We start from the raw sequence: 18,920 nt of genomic DNA on the forward strand, positions 1-18,920 counted from the left end.
ATGCAGTCAAAAATAAATAACCCTCAGGTTCATTTCATCTCCAGATCAGCCTAGTTTTCATTCTGATTGCTGTACCCCTTCCCATTGTCTTATTTCTGTTGTCATTATGTTATCCAGTCAAAATGGGCCTTAACTTGATTTTTGTTGTGACTATTTTTCTTTTTAGATTCTTTCAATACAATGCTGTCAAATCAAAGTGACTGACAACCAATCAATGTGGACAATAGAACCAATTCTTATGAAATAAAGAAAGACTTACCTTCAGGAATGATAACTATGTTGTTTGAGTGCAAATACCTTAAAAGGAGGGAGGGGACAAAGATGACAATTTGAATGACAACATCAATTGCTTGCTTTAGATATCTCTCCAGAGTGACACCGGACGCTATTGATATGATGACAGTGGCGTTGTGGTCACCTGATGGACATACATTAGATTTAATTTAGGAATTTAGCAGACAGGCTCATCCAGGCCAACTAGTTGTGGTTATTTCCAATCATAATCATAGTTAACATTTTATGGAAATAATAGTCGTGCAGTAATTATATCACATATCATATAGAGTGTGGCAAACCTTTAGTGTAAAATAAGAATCTTAATGTGTGTGGATTGCACATATACTTGTGTTAACTGAATACTCACAGTTCAATTAGATTTGGGAGCTTCTGAGCAAGATTGTCAGGCTAAAAGAGAAGGATAGATAGAGAGAATAAAATAACAGCACAGTAAATCTCACAGAAACAAAAAAAAGCAACAATTCTGAACTTGATTAGCAGTGCTGCTCGCTGCACTGCTGGCAGTGTGACAGGATTGTATGGAACAGGGACGGCACCCGGGAGCAGTATGGGTTAGCTCCCCAGCCTGCGTCTTCCGTGAGGAAGAAGCCCAACAACCCACGAGAGGCCTTTTAGGAGGGCCATTCAAGCCGCAAGTGGAGACTGCAGTGCCACCAAGTACTGGTACTGCATGGTATCCACCAAGATACCATCACCTCAGAATGAGATGTTTGGAGCGGGGGACTCTGGTGCAGCGCACAGGTCGTAGACCTGGTGAGACGAGGGAGGAGCCCGGCCGGGTGGCAACCCACAGAGCCCGGTCCCTCTACGTACCAGAGCCCTCCCCCTCCCCCGGTCCCGGCAGAGTAGTTCCGGAGCAGCGGATTGAGTGGCCCTGACCGCGTGACCACCTTCGACCCTTCCTGGAGGGCTGACCGTGGGTAGCTACTCGTACGTAAGTTGGGGCTTGGCCAGCCCCGGCTGGGTCACCTGGGCGAGGGTGTATGATGTTGCGAGACCCGAAACATCCTATGACCCCAGGGTACATCACTGAGGATACGTCCCAGTTATGCATCCATGCGATGTTTTTTTCTTTATATGAATGACAGGTATTTTTTTTTTAGTAGTTTAAAGTCGAACTGAACCTGTTCGTCACGTGCATAATGAGTCCGTTTCAGACTGAAAACATAGTTTGTCTAAGATGACAGGTTGAGAGGCGGGTCATAGTATCATGTCGATGATTTTATTTGACAATTCTGGGGACTGGATTGGGCTTTGGCCAATCCTGGCGTGTTCCGCCTCCAAATCGAGTGCGATTCAGTGTGTTGTGGCGCTCCCCTCGGGAAGAGCCTTTTAACGGGAGGAGTGGAGCTCAGCGACCCGCAGGCAGCCAGCTGCCTTCGTGTTGCCGAGCGGAGAGTGCAGCACGTCGGCCCGGAATCTCCGAAGTGCGACCCCTGACCCTGACAACCAGGCTCTCTGATGCGCGCGCCATTATCGCTGCTGTAAATACGATATCCCTGGAATGCGCGTTTTAACGAGCCAGTTACATTTCCTTGCATTCTTAGAGATTATAGTTTTTGTTTTTTGTTCATGTTTCTAACAATTGGCCAAGTTAGTAGTTAGTTTATGGGATAGGAATTCTGCCAGATGAGAGGCACTAGGCACCATTTTCTACTTCAATTGGAAGAGAAAATTATCCAGAAATGAAGATTTGATTGACAGCTGCATGTCGTGATATGATTGGTTGAAATGGGGTAGAAACTAGAAATATGATAGTACTAGGTGACGTCAGCAAACTGTACATTACTGTTATCAATGAAATCTTGAAAAATGAACTTTTGATGTGAAAAAGTGTGAAAAACGAAAGAAATTAGATTGTTGTGATCTTGTTTGCATACATTATTAAATAGGTGCACTGCATACCCAGGTATTTGAACTAAAAGAAAAGAAAAGTCATTTTTGGGTTCAGCTCGACTTTAAGTGTTTCTTCGAGGATCATATCGTGCATTCCTTTATAACTGGAAACTGGTAATCTTACGACTTCAAAGGTCATGAGCTGGGCGGTGACGTCATCAGAGCTGGTATTTCCCATTCCAAACTCGTAGGAGCCTCAGCAGCCCCGACTTCAAAAATCCAAGATGGCTGCGTCGTGCAACAACAGTAGTTATAATCGTAGTAATATTGTTTAGCACTTCTGTCTTGTTTGTGTCTCATTAAATCAGCTGTACACACAGCACTGTCTAACTTCTATCTGTGTGGACATGAGGCTGCAGTGTTTGTATGCGCAAAATGCCGCGAAATGCCTTGTTATCAACTGTTATTGCTAACAATGGCTAGCCTGGCTAGCGACTGGATCTGACCAATGAACAGTGAACTTCCCAGCTCAAGTTTTCTACAAATGGAACGCTAACAAAACGGATGTGACGTCATTTAGCCTCCACATCCCAGTTATTTTGCGATAAAGGAACGCACCAATAGGCCTACTGTATCTGTATGTATGCATACTATGCAGAACTGACCAGTTTAGTTTACCCAAACTTTTTAACAAGTCCTGTTCTGTAAAGACAATATTAAACATCGGTCATCCACAATTATCAATGGGGTTTGCCCTGACATCCTCTCCCATACAAAAAGACAGAGTAGGATACCAGCGTAGTGAGCGAGTTTCTCTTCGTATAGAGTCTTTCCAGAAACTGCAGGCCCCCGTCCTTCAGCAGCTCCACAGGGAACTTGTTGAGGTTCCTGTAGTTGAGGTAGAGGTTTTTGTGGCGCTCCTGTTTGGCCACGAATATGGTCTCATGAAGGTTGGTTGCCATGTCTGAGTAGAACCTCTCCTGGGAGAGGAGACTCGGTACCTGCCTCCTGCTTCTATGGCATTACAGTTCCCTGAAATAAAAGGATGGACAGAGTTTGCAGCAGACGTACTTGATCCTCTGTTGTTTCATTAGTGCAGCTTAGAATAAAAAGACATTGATTGATAAAGAACTAGCTACTAGAAAGCATCACAACACATGCAACAGGATCATTTAAAAAAACATAACTGGAGGTAACAAAGTCCATTCCTTTCATGTCAAACTTAACTGAAAGATTGTCACATCAGGTATGCCAACGTTGAAAACGGCAACCTTTTAAGGTACTTCAACTCACTGAAGATCTTACTGCCTGACTAAACCTGTCTTACTTTGATTTCTCTTTCTGTTTTATTTTCTCCAATAGGGTAACCTCGCGTCACCAGGCTCTTCTCGGCGAGAAAGAGCCTGGCTCCCGCCCACAATTGATTTTGTCACCCTACTGGTTCCCGCCTAGAGCCCGCCCTAGACCGGATGGCAGCGTTTCTAGCTCGTCAACTTTCACGTTAACTTGACAATTTGACCCAAGTATCAGAATCCTCTTTCACCGTTTTGACCGGTGTGTCAGGCGGTGGTGGCGGAGATGCCATATTGCATAAACGTTTTGTTTTATGTAACGCAAGCTTTGTTTTGATCAGACTCTAGTTTAGGTAACATCACCGCGTCAAGCTAACGGCAACAAAGACGTTGTTAGGCGCATTGCCATCCGGTGTTAATTCTGGGTCCGGGGTTTACGCCCCCATGACAAAAAGCGGGGTGGAAGGTGCCCAGACTACCAATAGGGAGAATTTGTTATTAAGATGTGTGTAATTTTTGTTTTGGAAAGGGAAGGGGTAGGGAATGGGGGTATTAGGCTAAACAAATCAGTGGGGAAATTAAAATGTCATTCTCCCTGTGTTACGTTGATGAATAAGCACTCAATAAATAAATAAATACAAAAATGATTTTGATTCTGATTCTGGAAAAAAATGCTGACGTTACTAGGAAACAGACAGTCCACACTCAACTAGCTAGTCTGTCACCAAAACGTGATCAGCAAAACTATTACGTTACTCGGTTGTTTTGACACTTGTTAAAGAGTGCTTACAGAAACAGAATTAATACTACAGCTATTTAAGTAAGATAGTTAACGTTACAAACTCGGCCCCATCTTCGTACTGGTATCGTTTTGGCGTTAGCAACGTTAGCAAGCTACTTTTCGACAGCAAGCAGCAACACACAAAACACGTATCTGTATCACTATGACTTTACCTTCACTCTGCAAGACTACTTTAAGATGCTTTAATTACCCCACATGCGCATTATAGACAAGTATTTTCTTGTCTAAGGTTTGACTAAAAGACTGTGGCACTGGCAGTTATGTGATGTAAACAACGTGAGACGTCATCGCCTCGGTCAAAGCAAAGAACTTTTATTCCATGCTCTTTGGCATTACCGCCACCTACTGTTCCGGCTACCCCTTCTTAGTGTTTTAAGGCGGTTGACAAACCTGCATTACCGCCACCAACTGGACTGGAGTGTGTGGAACAGGAGGTTATGAAACAACTACTCTTAGATCGTTATATCTATCTCTAAATCAATTTATATTAGAAACTTGATAATATAGGTGTGTGTATACGACTGATGTTTCCCTAATAGACCTGACAATGAAAAGTCTTGAGTCTTTCTCAGTGACTGAAAAAGACCATTTCTCTCTGTAATGTATTTCAGTGTATTATATTGAACAGTTTCTGGTTGGCTACAGTGTGTGCATTTTCCATTTGGGTGCTTGCCTATTTGATGTAAAGCATAATTGAGAGCTGTATCAAGACGGATGATGATACGTTCTTCCCTTGGCTTCCAGTCCACCTTCCTCCCAGCCCCAACCTGCCTTTGTATGTTATACATACCTGTGGATTATTATCTCAACTCATATTCCAACCAACAAGAACCTGTCAATAATACTGGGCTCAATTCATCCAAATGCATTGATCACATGTACAATAACAGTCCAGATATAGTGCTCTACACCTGTGTCTGTCCCAATAGGCGTCAGTGGCCATAACTTCATAGCTGTCTCCAGGAGAACAAAGCTACCTAAGGCCTACTGTGACCTACTTTCACACAAACCATCTTGATTTATATCATATCTCTTCTTGTCTGCTTGCTATGTTTTGCAAATTCCAAAAAATCTTATGATCACAAGTTAACATTTGGATCCACTGGCCAGCTAGCAGACCATGCTACATTTTGTGGTTCTAGATTTGCTTTGAACTCGTTTTATTTTTCTTCTTTCATATTTATTTTATTCTTATGTGATACATGTTTTTTTGTATTCTATTTTCTTTCTGTATTCTATATTATTGTCTTGGACCCCAGGAAGACCAGCTGTCATCTTGGCATCAGCTAATGGGGATCCTTTTAATAAACAAATACAGGTGTCTTCCAGTTTCCTGCTCCTCCCAATACTCCTTCCTGCCATACTGATTGTACAATGAATGTATTAACTTCAGCTGTACTTAATGGAATGTGTATGTCTACCTGCTGGATCCTGACTGATTGCTTGGGCTCGCTGCTGCCCATTCATGAGAATGGGCAAATATCAGAATATTTGTATTCTTACTATGAATTTATCCACAATTCCATGGCTATAGGTAGAGAGATGACGGTGAAACTGATATTTATTTCTACATTCTTTTAATTGTGTTAATGTCTTGTAAATTAAATAATGTTGAAGTTGAACAAATCATTAGTTTGCTAGGGACCCCCTGGAACCTCATCAAGGGGACCCCTGGCGGTCCCAGGACCTCACGTTGCGACCCACTGATGTTGGTGATCCAGGAGCATCAATTCACCTAATATCATTTAACATCCAAACTACCAAACCTGTTGCCTGATGAGAACTGCTGGGTGTCTGGAAAGCCCTTTGCCACTAGAGGGCACTCTGCGCCAAGCCAAACCACTTGCTCCATATAGACTGGTTTATTGGTATGGGATAATATCCAATGAAAAAGAAAAGTTAAAGCAGGGAATTAGAATTAATCCATACAGAAATAAACTATACACATATCTATACTGTGTGTATATATATATATACATACATATTGTGGTATTTTTATATTTATTACATTATATATATTGTTTTTTTTATGTGGTATTGTTTTTGTTGCCAATACTTTGGACATTTGGAATCCTACATGGCTTTTGGCCACAAGCTGTCTTCAGTGGAGTTGGAAAGCGTCACACTGCAGTGCAGAACCTATTGAAGGTAGTGGCAGTCCAGTCCACCTACAGTATATCTCATGTCAGGGAAGAGCCTCACTCTTCTATCGTTTTGTTTTTCTAATTTATCCCTTTAAATCACGTGTGAATGCTTGAACTGGTGTGTGAATTTGAACCTTTATTTTTGTACGTTATTGTTCGTGCCAAAGTTCTTTCTACCTTTGACAAAAAGAATCCCTTATTTTAATAAAGCTGGAGAGAACGTCACTTTGCCTGGCTGTACGTTGTGTGTGAATAAGGTTTTGACAATGTCATTAGGTAAATAATCTGCAGAAGACGAGCTCTTCTTCTGCTTTCTACATCATGTACGGTTCTCAAACTTTGCTTAGAGCATCGACTCAAAGGTCTCAAAAGATAGGCTTTTGAATGGGATAATAATTATAAATGGAATAAACGGTGAGAGGTTAAATATTTTCTTAAATATTTTTCAGCACCACATTAAGGAACACTGGGAGCTTCCAAGACCACACTTTCCCAATATGTAAAACTCTTATGTATTGTATTAATCCACGAGAATTCACAGACAACCCAGCTGTCAATGAAACAGACAAAATACTTGGATCACAAGGAAGGAATGTAATTAATGCATTTAAAATGGTGCATTTGTGACCTCTCTACAGTAGTACATATCATTAGAGTGGGAATGTTTTCGAGTATCAGGAATGTTGTCAAAAGAATGTTAGATTGCTCTCTTAACAATGTGACTTCAGACACGGGGATGCAAAAGTGAGTTTAGTACCGAGACAAAGTGGGGGCGGTGGTGTTGCGGTGGTGCTCAGTGGTGGAAGAGGCGCAGGGTGGTGTGCACCAGAGTGATGGCCTGCTCGTTACAGGTGTTAATCACAATCTCGTCAGCGGTGGAGCCCGTCGGAGCTGCAATGTATTCAACACCGCTCTACAGACACACAGACAGACAGACAGGAGGGAAAAGTCAGTAAAGACGGTTAGCAAGCTAGTCACTTCAATCGCCCATTTCAGAGTCAATAGAGCAGTGATACTCAACTTGCGGCCCACCCCCTGTGGATGGAATTGCAAAAAAAAAAAAAAAAAAAAAAAATTTTTTTTACAGTGCACCTGAACGCAACATGGAAGATACCAGCTGAATAAGTGTCCAAATGTTCATGTCATTCTGGCCAATACTCCACTTCTGTTATAGCATTTCAATCTGGAATATGGAATATCTTTCAATAATCTATGATTTAGCTGCTAAATTGTCAAATACCGCCGTCTGCTTGCTACCCAGGCACTTATGTATGTACTTAACCTAACTAACTCAACCTAACTAACTATCCGGTGTGCACAACATTGTCAGACTAAACTCCGGCTGACACCCCAAAAACCTACAATCCGCTACAGAAAAATGTATATTGTTTGTTTATTAACTGGCCCCTGGCCTTCTATCATTTCACGAAAGTGGCCCCCGGGCAAAGCAAGTTGAGTATCCCTGCAATAGACCATTGAAACTTTGAGAATACATGTCTCAAAGTGTGAAAATGCATGTTAGTGCCAGGTGTAAATGGCATCTAGGAAATTACAGTAGATGTCTGCAGGCCAGATCCATACAATTTCCCCTGATATCGAGTGCGATGTACAGCATGCTTTAATGGCAGGCGTGCAGTAAGGATGCGTGCGTGTGTGATATTCACCCTCTTGGCACGTTCCACGTTATCTCTGAAAGGGAAGAAGGCGTCCGAGCTGAGAGCCACCGCCTGCAGGGAGCTGATCCAGTTCCTCCTCTCGGTGTCTGACAGCAGCTCGGGAACCTCATCGTACATCGACTTCCACGCTGCCAGGTCTGGGCCCTGCCACACACACACACACAACAGTAGACAGTCAGCATCTGAACAGTCTAACAGGCTTAAATAACTGTCTCGCTACTATAATAAGGCTGCTGGGTTGCATGGCGGCTCACAATTGCGCCGAAGCCATGTGAGGCACGCTAGAAATGTGTGGTGCCATTTCTAGTTCCAAGAACTTGCCGAGATGTGTAGTCTTAATGAGTCTGTTGACGTGCTATGAACATCGTACCTCTCCAATGGTGCCGCTGACGTACTGGTCGATAGCGTTCGCCATCTCCGCCCGCTTCGCACCGCTGCGGAACTTCATGTCCAGGACACTCGGGTGTTGTGGGCTTTGTCGCCCGCCAGGCGTGTGCAGTGGATACGAGACTGCTGGCCTAACCTGTTCACCACACGAGACGAAAACCCATTTATGGCTCATTTTGATTGGCTCTCCCCTTCCCCTTATATACTCTCTTGTGCTTTCCCCGTAGATGACCCACCTGTCCATCCTTGGCGTAGCAGACAGAGTTGGACTGGGTGTACTTGACAGCAATGCTAGCCACAATGAGGTCACGCACCGCATCCTCCGACAGCTTGTGGACGGAGAACAGAAGCAATCAAAGAGTTAACACTTGACATTTAAACAAATGGATAAAGGATTGTGAAACTGCAATGATTGCGCTCCGACATCTATAAAATGCAACATAGGTTTATTTAAAATGAAAAGTACAGCATCAGCCCCAAAACATATATTTAGACATTTGTGTCAGAAAATATGAAGTGTGACTCACCGCGCCCTTGGAAACAACATTGCTGAAGAGCTCCTTGTCAATGAGTGCTACGTTCCTCTTCTGTTTGAGATGGAGACCAAACAACACCCTAACCTCTGCCTCGTCAGGCTCATAGTCTGGGTCCATCTGGGACACAAAGACACACATGGCCACTTCCACAAATGCAAGATCTGCCTACTCACATCTGATCATAATCATTCCTATAGAAATGGCTGCTTGGCTTTTTCTGGTGCCTCTTACCTGAAGCACGCAGTAGTTGCCACTCTTCTTTTTGGAGAGGATCTTGAGGGCCTCCTCTTCATAACCGGGCGTGATGATACCATCAGACACCTGAGAGAAAACCAGCAAAATCGAGGACAAGCAAAACAAAGTTGCTACGAAGAAACCCCATTTTCACATAATTCTGTCCCATTTACTTTACTTTACTTTATTGCATTTAGCAGACGCTTTTATCCAAAGCGACTTACAAGATATACAATTACAATTTATGAACATATCAGATAAGAACAAATTAAAGAGAGAAACATAGGTAACAGTCAAATGTAAACATTAAGATAAGTTAAAAGCAACAAATGTAGCAGTGAGATGTAACAGTAGCATTTTATCTGTTCAACTTGTTATATTCGTATATCGTCTTGATACGACACTAGGAGAGTGGACACGAGATCCTACCTCTCTTGATATGATCTTGGCTGTGGGGACATCACACACATCTGACAGAGCAATGAAGTCTCCAAAAGAAGACATTCTGTCTGAACCTATGGAAGGAGGAAGAGTTAATGAAAAAAAAAATAATAATAATAAATAAAGAAATATAATATAATAATACAGGAAGACAGGCTAAAGGTAAAACTGCTCCCAGTGATCTCTATGGTCTATAATTCATACTGTCTGACCTCTTGCCCTGGCGTAGGCCATGGCCAGTGGGGTCAGATCCCTAAGCAATGTCGTTCACCATGCACACCTTGGCTTCCTCCTCACTCAGAGGAACTCCTACCGCAGCTCCTTCAGAAGAAAAGGACAGAGTATCACATGTAAGGTGTCTTTGTATGTGTGTGTGTGTGTGTGTGTGTATGTGTGTGTGTGTGTGTGTGTGTGTGTGTCTGTGTGTGTGTATGTGTGTGTGTGTGTGTGTGTGTGTGTGTGTGTGTGTGTGTGTGTGTGTGTGTGTGTCTGTGTATGTGTGTGTGTGTGTGTGTGTGTGTGTGTATGTGTGTGTGTGTGTGTGTCTGTCTGTCTGTCTGTCGGTGTTTCTCTTACCAGCAGGGCTGACATGTTTGAAGGAGGTAGCAGCAGCCATGCCCAGGGCACTCTTCAGCTCTCTGACCAGCTGCCAGGCGTTCAGCGCGTCACACAGGTTGATGAAGCCGGGAGAACCGTTGACCACTGGGAGTGTGCAGGGAGAGGAATGAGACAGAAGCAGAGAGAAAAGAATGGATCATTTTAGTCAAGGGTCATATGACAAGATAGTAGGGCTGGATATTGGTAAGGACCTCATGATACGATTCGTATCACGATACATGGGTCATGATACGATTGTATCACGATACATTGCGATACAATACATATTGCGATATATTGCAATACTCTACACAATTTACTCAAAATTAAAAAATTAAACACAAAAACAACACGCTGTGCACCACCCAGGAAGTGTAATAATATGTACATCACTTTATATTGATAACTTAGTGGACAAATGTAGTCCAAACTACTGAGTGTTGAGTGTGTTACTGAACGCACTGAAATAAAAAGTATTCTTATTGTGTCACTGACCACAGGGCTGTGCAAAAAAATCGATATGGGGAAATATCGATATAGTATCGATACAGTATCGCAGAAAAAAGTATTGCAATATATTGCCGTATTGATTTTATTGCACAGCCCTACAAGATAGATGTTCAAGCATAAATAATTCGGGTGCATCTGGATAGCATTTATGAGGGATCAGGCCCTGGTTAAATTTTTTACACTAACATCTTTAGATAAGGCCCTCCTCTCTCATCAAGAGGCTTTTAAACACCTCATGTCACCCCACTAAATTATCTCATTTTCTATTCAGACATTTTCGCTAAACGCCTTCTCACTCCTCGACTCTTCTTTTATTGGTGATTTTATCGTGACAGGAGTATTTTCATGGCACTATCTATGACGCTAATGCTTCCTCTCCTTACTTATTGAATTGATTGGCTGAAGGAGTTGTCTGTCAAGGCAAGTACACCCGCCCAACTCCCGCCCACTGCAAACACTGGGTGAAAGCTAGGAGGGCAGACTGTCTGGTAGAACGGCTGGTTTACCAGGCTAGCTCTGGATAAGATTGTCAACTAAATCCATAAATAGTAACAAATTATCTTAGATGTATGGCACTTACCGAAATCAATATAGAAGATCAATCACTAAACATCAATAACACCACCAACACATTTGGGTGGTGGTGGTGGGTATTTGTGACGTGCAGGCATTTACCTGTGAGGGGGAGGGTGGGGCGCAGGGTGTAGAGCAGTTCAGATTTTTTGATGTGGGGTTGTATGATATCAGTTTTATTTTTTCCAAATTCCATTTTATTTCATTTTCCAAATTCTCTCTCATCCAAGTCTCCACAAGCCCCGAGATGCCAAGTTGACTTGAAAAGACATAATTTACACCCCGTTTTTAGCCCAAATCTGTACTGTAGCAGGCACACATTTGAGAACCTCACTAAAGTGCAGATTTTAGCTTTTTTTAAATCACATTTTTATCATGTATTTTGATGTTTGATGTGTACTTGTAATTGCTTTGCATGCAAAATAAATTAATCAAATCAGGTGAGCAGTATAATGGAGACATGTTTTTTTTTAATGCTTGTGACCCTGCTATGGGGTAAAAGGTCAAGGGTCATCAGGGAGGTGATAAACTCTAACCCAAACGTGAATATTTCAACACCTGTGATAAAAAAGCCAAGTGGACTTTGTCTTGTACTGACCCTCACCCTCAAGCAGACAACAAAAACAGACCAAAGTAAAGCAGCCAAACTTCCTTGGTGACAAGTCCGAGTGACTCTTGACGACCATCCAACTAAACGGTCTCCATCGTGATTCACCAAGACTGATGATGTGGTAATCATGAAATTACCTGAAATTGATTTGATAGGATCGGCCTCTTGCCTCAGGAGATAGTGAATATAATCAATAAGTTGACTGACCCTTTGACTCAGAGACCTAGTGCCCTACAATTCTGTTTCACAACAATCTCACCTCATGCGTTTGTTATTGTGCAAACCACACAGCGATCAAAGGACTGAAGGGTAGAGATAAGAAAAACCACAGCATGATGCGTCGATGATGATGCACAACGGTGCAGGACATCTTTGTTCATAGTTGAGGTTAGATGAGGACAACTCTGAACAGCAACAGGGAGGATTGTGTGTGTGTGTGTGTGTGTGTGTGTGTGTGTGTGTGTGTGTGTGTGTGTGTAAGGAGGAAGAGGTAATAAAAAGCTCAAGGAAGGCAGAGAGTGCAAGACCAGCAAATCAAGGCCATCCATTGGCGGGTCGGTCGGGGGCGCCTGTTCGGCTGGTGAGGAGGGGAACTGGTGGGAATAGCGTGATCCTCCCACGTCCCACCTGCTATGTCCTGCCGCTGAAGCTCCTCGCTATCAGGTAAAAAGAAGCGGCTGGCGACTGCACTTGTATGGGGGGAAGAATGGTGCTAGTCTACTGCTCTCCTCCAGATCGGCAGAGGGTGGAGCAGCACCCGGGGCAGAAAAGGGGGAAATGGCCAAGTACAATAGAGAGCCCCAGGGATGACGTATTTTTGTAGTCGGAACGCGGAAGTCCCAGACTTCCTGGTTCTTCACTGTTTCTCTCTATGGGATTTTTGAATGGTTTTTTGCCACGATGCTTCAAATAAGGTCTCTGGGCAACGCAAGATTAATCAAACGCGAACCAAAGTTCAGTCGGATAATCTTCACACATGAGGACCACTTTCATGAGTTTTGAAGCGTAAATGCGAGCCCTAGAAGTAAAAAGCTCGTGCTAAGCTAATCCAGAACTACACACTGTCGCATAGGCTTCCACGTCACGTCAGCACTCAACCTGGACTGTTGTTGATGTGTGCGCTGCTGTGCATTGATTACCCCGGGCTGAACGGGCTGAACCAGGTGAGGGAAAGAGAATTTCTGTGTTCGTCCTTTGAAGTGATGACGTTATTGACGTATATATCCCCGTCGACTTAACAATGTAGTCTCATTTAGCCGTTTGCTAGCTAGCCGCCCTTTTAACGGCAGGTAAAAGCTTCAAAACTCATAAAAGTGGTCCTCATGTGTGAAGATGATATTACTAAACACTTGTTCGCGTTTGATTAAGCTTGCGTTGCCCAGAGACCTTATTAGAAGCATCGCGCCAAAAACCCATTCAAAAATCCCATAGGCGAAAACAGTGAAGAACCAGGAGTGTTAGCATCGATGATTTCCGGACTCGTTCCTGGGGCTCTCTATAGGGGAGAAAAATCAGGGGGTGGGGTTGGGAAGGCCATCCATTGGCGGAGTTGAAGCAGGACTCATTTCTGTACGTAGCTCATTTGATAATAATTCATGCTTGAGCAAAACAGGAAATTATTTGTCCCGGTTCTCTTTTCTCTTCTGGTTAAAACTTGTGAACCCATCTGTCTCTGTACTTTAAGAAGGGTATTATGCAGGTTTCAGAGACCTGAATTCAACTGTATCTAAGACATTTTACATGTATCACTTTAAGGCCTTAAATTGAGATCATTTACTTTTTAAAAGACCACCCAGATACTCTGTTAAAAGTCAAGAAAATAAGAGGCAAAAACAACAACTAAAGAAATAAGCAACAGCTAAACGAAGAGGGAATGTTTAGTGTGGTTACTTTTGAGGGCCGAGTCCTACGTGTCTCCAGGGTCGTGTCCTTGTCTTCTTTACTCGAATTGTCCAAAATACTAAGCAAAATGATGGGAGGTGGGAAACCACTTGTACTGCAGTAAGAAAACATATGCAAGCATAAAATCAGATTTTACTTATTTATAAATTGCGTTTGTGTTGCATAGTTCTATGGAACAATCTATGATAGATTTCAACCGAGATGTTTTTATGAGCTATTAATATGGAATGTATTTGCTTACTTGTTTCTGCATTAGAAGTGGTTTCCCTCCTCCCATTTTTTTTTGCTCAATTCCGAAGCAATATTCACTCACCAATATCAATCTGCTCCACAGCCTCCTCGACTGTGACATCCGGGCTGGAGATGGTCTTCACAAATGGGTAGAGGTTGCACACCACCACCACCCTACACACACACACACACACACACACACACACACACACACACACACACACACACACACACACACACACACACACACACAATAATTTGTCTCACCTGCAGTTTGTACTTTGAAATTTTCAGTTTGGCGAGTGGGAACACATGTGGGTCATTTCAAGGAAATGGGTGTGGAAGTGGGTGTGGGCGTGGATCAACTCAGCTGTTCATAATGTGATTGGCTAGCGCACCTCTTTCACGTGGACGCGCGCCTGTGCACGAGCGAAAAACGTGCACGTGCACAGGCAGATCCCAGGTCCACTTACCTAGTAGAAAACCAGCGTCGTAGTATCAGTTAACTAGATAGCTTTGATCCTGTTCAGTCAAACCAGATCAAAGGGACTTATCGTGGATCTGTTAAACTAGCTTCGTAGTACAGGGCTCTGAACTGCTGCATTGAGGAGGGGAAACAGTCTATAATTAGTGTTAATTTTGTCGTCTATTTTTAAATTTTGTCGTAGTCTTAGTCCTGTGTCAAATGTCCTTGTTAGTTTTTATCATATTTAGTCTGAACATTTTAGTCTCGTCTTAGTCTTGGGAAAAAAGGTAGTCGACTAACATTTTTCGTCATAGTTTTCGTTGACGAAATTAACACTAGTCTTCATCCCCTGGGATCACTTTTTCATTTTTCTCACTCTTTCTCCCGACTCATGCTTCGACAGTCATAAATTGGAGCCAAGGCATTAAAATTAGGATGCTATAAATTTCCCTCATTCTTGCGTTCCACCTCCCAAAATAGCAGCTGCTGGAGTGTGCCTGACATTGGCAATAAACCAAACTCTCTCTCCCTCTCACTCTATCTCACTTTCTCTTTCTTTCTTTTCACACACACACACACACACACACACACACACACACACACACACACACACACACACACACACACACACACACACACACACACACACACACACACACACACACACACACACAATAATTTGTCTCACCTGCAGTTTGTACTTTGAAATTTTCAGTTTGGCGAGTGGGAACACATGTGGGTCATTTCAAGGATTTTGAACTTGTGAGAACTCATGGGGACCCATGTGCTATAAATTACACCAGGAAGTGAGCAGCCATTCATAGCTCATTACAGACGATATACGTGTTCCATCCTTACTCCTTATCATCAGAATCTGATAATCCTCTGTTAACGTCTATCCGCCCCATCGCACATGCAAACACAAAGCAGCGTCTACACCTCAACAATGAGAATCACAAGACATGGTGGCAGTAGTGTTTCAATTAAACCTTTACTAAATCAGCGACACACGCTTCCTGATTCCACAGACACCACAGTCTGCACTCTAACCTTATTAGATTGCAATCGGCCTAAAAAACAAATCACATGTTCCTTTGAGTGAACTATCCATACTATTCCCATGATGTCACATGCATTTCCTACCAATATAGCGTTTTACAATACACATCTCATTGGCTGTGTTTGTCATTAGCAATGTCATCAGTAACACACATGCTGCCTGGCATATAGCGAATTCGCACTTGTTTTCGTTTTTGGAAAACCAGTCAGTAGCACATTTTAGAGTGGCCTTTTATTGTTAACAGCCAAAGGCACACCTGTGCAATATCATGCTGTTTAATCAGCATCTTTATGCTACACCTGTCAGGTAAGATGAGTTATCTTAGCAAAGGTGCTCACTAACACGGATTTAAACAAATTGAGAGAAATAAGTCTTTTGTATGTATGCATAGAAAAAGTCTTAGATCTTTTATTTTAATTCATGCAAAATGGGGGCAAAAACAAAAGTGTTGTTTATATTTTGTATAGTTTTTCAAATTAGGAGTTTGAAGTCTGTAGTCCCATCCATTTAAAATTGCATGGATCACATGTACAACAGCCTTTTTGTCTGAAAACAAAACTCTGAACTTTTAACACATTGAATGCCAGCCATGTTTTCATTCCTGTAGGTAAGTTGTGCCAGGGGTGTTTTTGACGATTCTGGCTCATTTTAGAACAGCCGAGGATTCTTTTCTGTTAAGAATTCATGAACACCAATCATCTAAAAATAACTAATAGAATGTGTGCTTTCTCTGTCTAAAAGAGTTAGTTTGCAGAGTTAGTAGTTATGTAGATATTAGCCGTTGAGTACAGCATGGTTTCAGCGTCTGGAAATTTATTCAGAGATAAATGGCTTTTTGTGAAACAGTCACTTTAACCATTCATTTTTGGCATCAGTAAGACCGTCAGACATTCTAAACAATAGTTTTGAACAGTAATTTCCTCCATAACAACAGGAAACACCCCTCTCATTCAAACTCCTCCCTCCGTGTGTCTTCTCCTCCTTCCTCCTAACAGCGGGCGTGTCAGAAGCGCGTTGTGCTGCCTGCCTGTCTGTCTGCGTGCCTGCCTGCCTGCTTGCCTGCGTGCGGGGACGAGTCTGAAATGGATTACTGTAAAATCGCCAAGCCATTTCCTTGAATGGCTTGCTCCCGCGGTGTGTGTGTGTGTGTGTGTGTGTGTGTGTGTGTGTGTGTGTTCGCGCGTTGCTCCGCGGCTCTGGGGGGAAGAGATCTCTGTCCGTTCTGTGTGTGTGTCCGGGCTTCTGACTGTAAAATCGCCAAGCCATTTCCGCGGGAGGCGGCTGCTTTTGGGTCCCGTGGCTGTGGCTTCTCTCGGTCTCTGTCGCCACTTAGTGGTCGGTAAAATAGATTACACACATGCTCTTGCTCCAAATAGTTATCTCGAAGATGTAAAAGGGGTTGATTGATGTCCCACCGTCAAAAAAAAAAAATGTTTATGTAAGACGAGTTAGCTCGTCCTTGGCACTTAAGCGCTGGATTATGTAAGACGAGTTAGGTCGTCTCTGGCACTTAATGTGTTAAAAGGTACAGAGAACAGAGTACATTTTAAATTAACTACTTTTTAGTTTTAAGTTAACTTAAGTAGGATGGTAGTACCCTTTCCACCCCTGGGTATGAGTATTGAAACCACAGTTTTTACATAGCCTGGGTAAACCCATCCCCCACGTGACCTGCTCTCAGACCTGTTCTCAGTCACTATGTATATATAGTGACTGGGAACTGAGAGAGCAGGTCACGTGGTGGCTGGGTTTACCTAGGCTAGTTTTTACAGGCAGCATCAGTTTGTCCCGTTTCTCTCACCGGACCAGGATGTAGCCCAGCTTGTCCATGTCTGCCTGGTCTGTGGCGGTCTTCCTGGCCAGTATGCCTCCATGGACCGCAGGGTGCAGAGTCTTCACCCTGCCTCCAAGCATCTCTGCGTGCCCGGTCAGCTCGGACACATCCCTGCCGCACAGGAGCAGACACACTGACGGGGTTAGGGCACACACAGTCAGGGCAGGCCGCGGAGAGAGGTGGCTAGGCTCAGTTAAATCGGAATATTGTTTGTGCACCCACCTGACAGCCAGGCCAGCATCGCGCAGAGTTTTGGCTGTGCCACCTGAAGCCACCAGGTTACATGCTGCCACTCCGACGTGCTGCCACTCCGACGTTCTGCCACTCCGAAATATCGGCACTCAGAAAGGGATCATGTCTATGTTCCCCGGGTTCTATATTCCCCGTTTTTCACGCCAAACCTAACCTCCCCCCATGCCTAAACCTAACCTCCCCCAGACCCTAACCCAAAACCTAACCTCTCCCACCCCCACGCCTAAACCTAAGGTCGGCATTGCGGCTTCTAAGGTGAACGACCGCCAGTCCGAATAATGGAAGTTAACGTTCGGAGTGGCAGGGCTTCGGAAAGGCAGTCAGTAGCCAAGCCGCGAGACAGCCCCACGTTCACCAGCCGCTTGGCAAAGTCCAGCAGTCCGCTCTTGTCCGACACACTCAACAGCGCTACAAGCCAGAGGAAAGAGACACTTTACCAAGTTCTTAAGTCCAGGGAGGAACCTACAGCGAGCGAGGTGCTGTTAAACCACGTTGGCTAATGTTAGCCAGCGAGCTAAGTTAGCACCGTGAAACTAACATTACAAGAAGATGACAAAAACTTTAATAAATGTCAGATAAACTTACCGAGCTCTGAGCAGGCCATGTCCACATTCACAAGTAGCTACAGTCCGTAACTTGCCTTGGTGTCAAGCAGGTATCTGCTAATTCGTGTCTGAATTTAGCAAACAAGCACTAATGCTGCACAGCAAGAGGAGCGTGGAGAGAGACAAATCAAAGAGTTTGATCACGCTTCTTCATGACATGAGTAGAAAGTAGTCTGGGCACCTTCCACCCCGCTTTTTGTCATGGGGGCGTAAACCCCGGACCCAGAATTAACACCGGATGGCAATGCGCCTAACAACGTCTTTGTTGCCGTTAGCTTGACGCGGTGATGTTACCTAAACTAGAGTCTGATCAAAACAAAGCTAGCGTTACATAAAACAAAACGTTTATGCAATATGGCATCTCCGCCACCACCGCCTGACACACCGGTCAAAACGGTGAAAGAGGATTCTGATACTTGGGTCAAATTGTCAAGTTAACGTGAAAGTTGACGAGCTAGAAACGCTGCCATCCGGTCTAGGGCGGGCTCTAGGCGGGAACCAGTAGGGTGACAAAATCAATTGTGGGCGGGAGCCAGGCTCTTTCTCGCCGAGAAGAGCCTGGTGACGCGAGGTTAAGTAGAAAGAGCCGCCCTGCCGGTGTGGAACCGCCCACCCGCGAACGCACCCAAGAGAGC

At 43.7% G+C, this 18,920-nt stretch overlaps 1 pseudogene across 1 annotated transcript; it reads right to left on the minus strand.

The window, feature by feature from the left end:
- Positions 1–7,062: 7,062 nt before the first annotated feature.
- Positions 7,063–18,371, minus strand: LOC310798147 (bifunctional purine biosynthesis protein ATIC-like; annotated as a pseudogene). Its single transcript has 15 exons — positions 18,266–18,371; positions 18,030–18,088; positions 17,651–17,727; positions 17,396–17,539; positions 14,151–14,242; positions 11,428–11,487; positions 10,222–10,347; positions 9,858–9,966; positions 9,634–9,719; positions 9,202–9,291; positions 8,962–9,087; positions 8,641–8,763; positions 8,418–8,557; positions 8,036–8,191; positions 7,063–7,284 (listed from the first exon to the last, which is right to left on the minus strand). The product of its transcript is annotated as a bifunctional purine biosynthesis protein ATIC-like (transcript).
- Positions 18,372–18,920: the final 549 nt, after the last annotated feature.

This window comes from Poromitra crassiceps, assembly GCF_964638095.1.
Source record: "Poromitra crassiceps genome assembly, chromosome: 25".
In the NCBI taxonomy this organism is placed as follows: Eukaryota; Metazoa; Chordata; class Actinopteri; order Beryciformes; family Melamphaidae; genus Poromitra; species Poromitra crassiceps.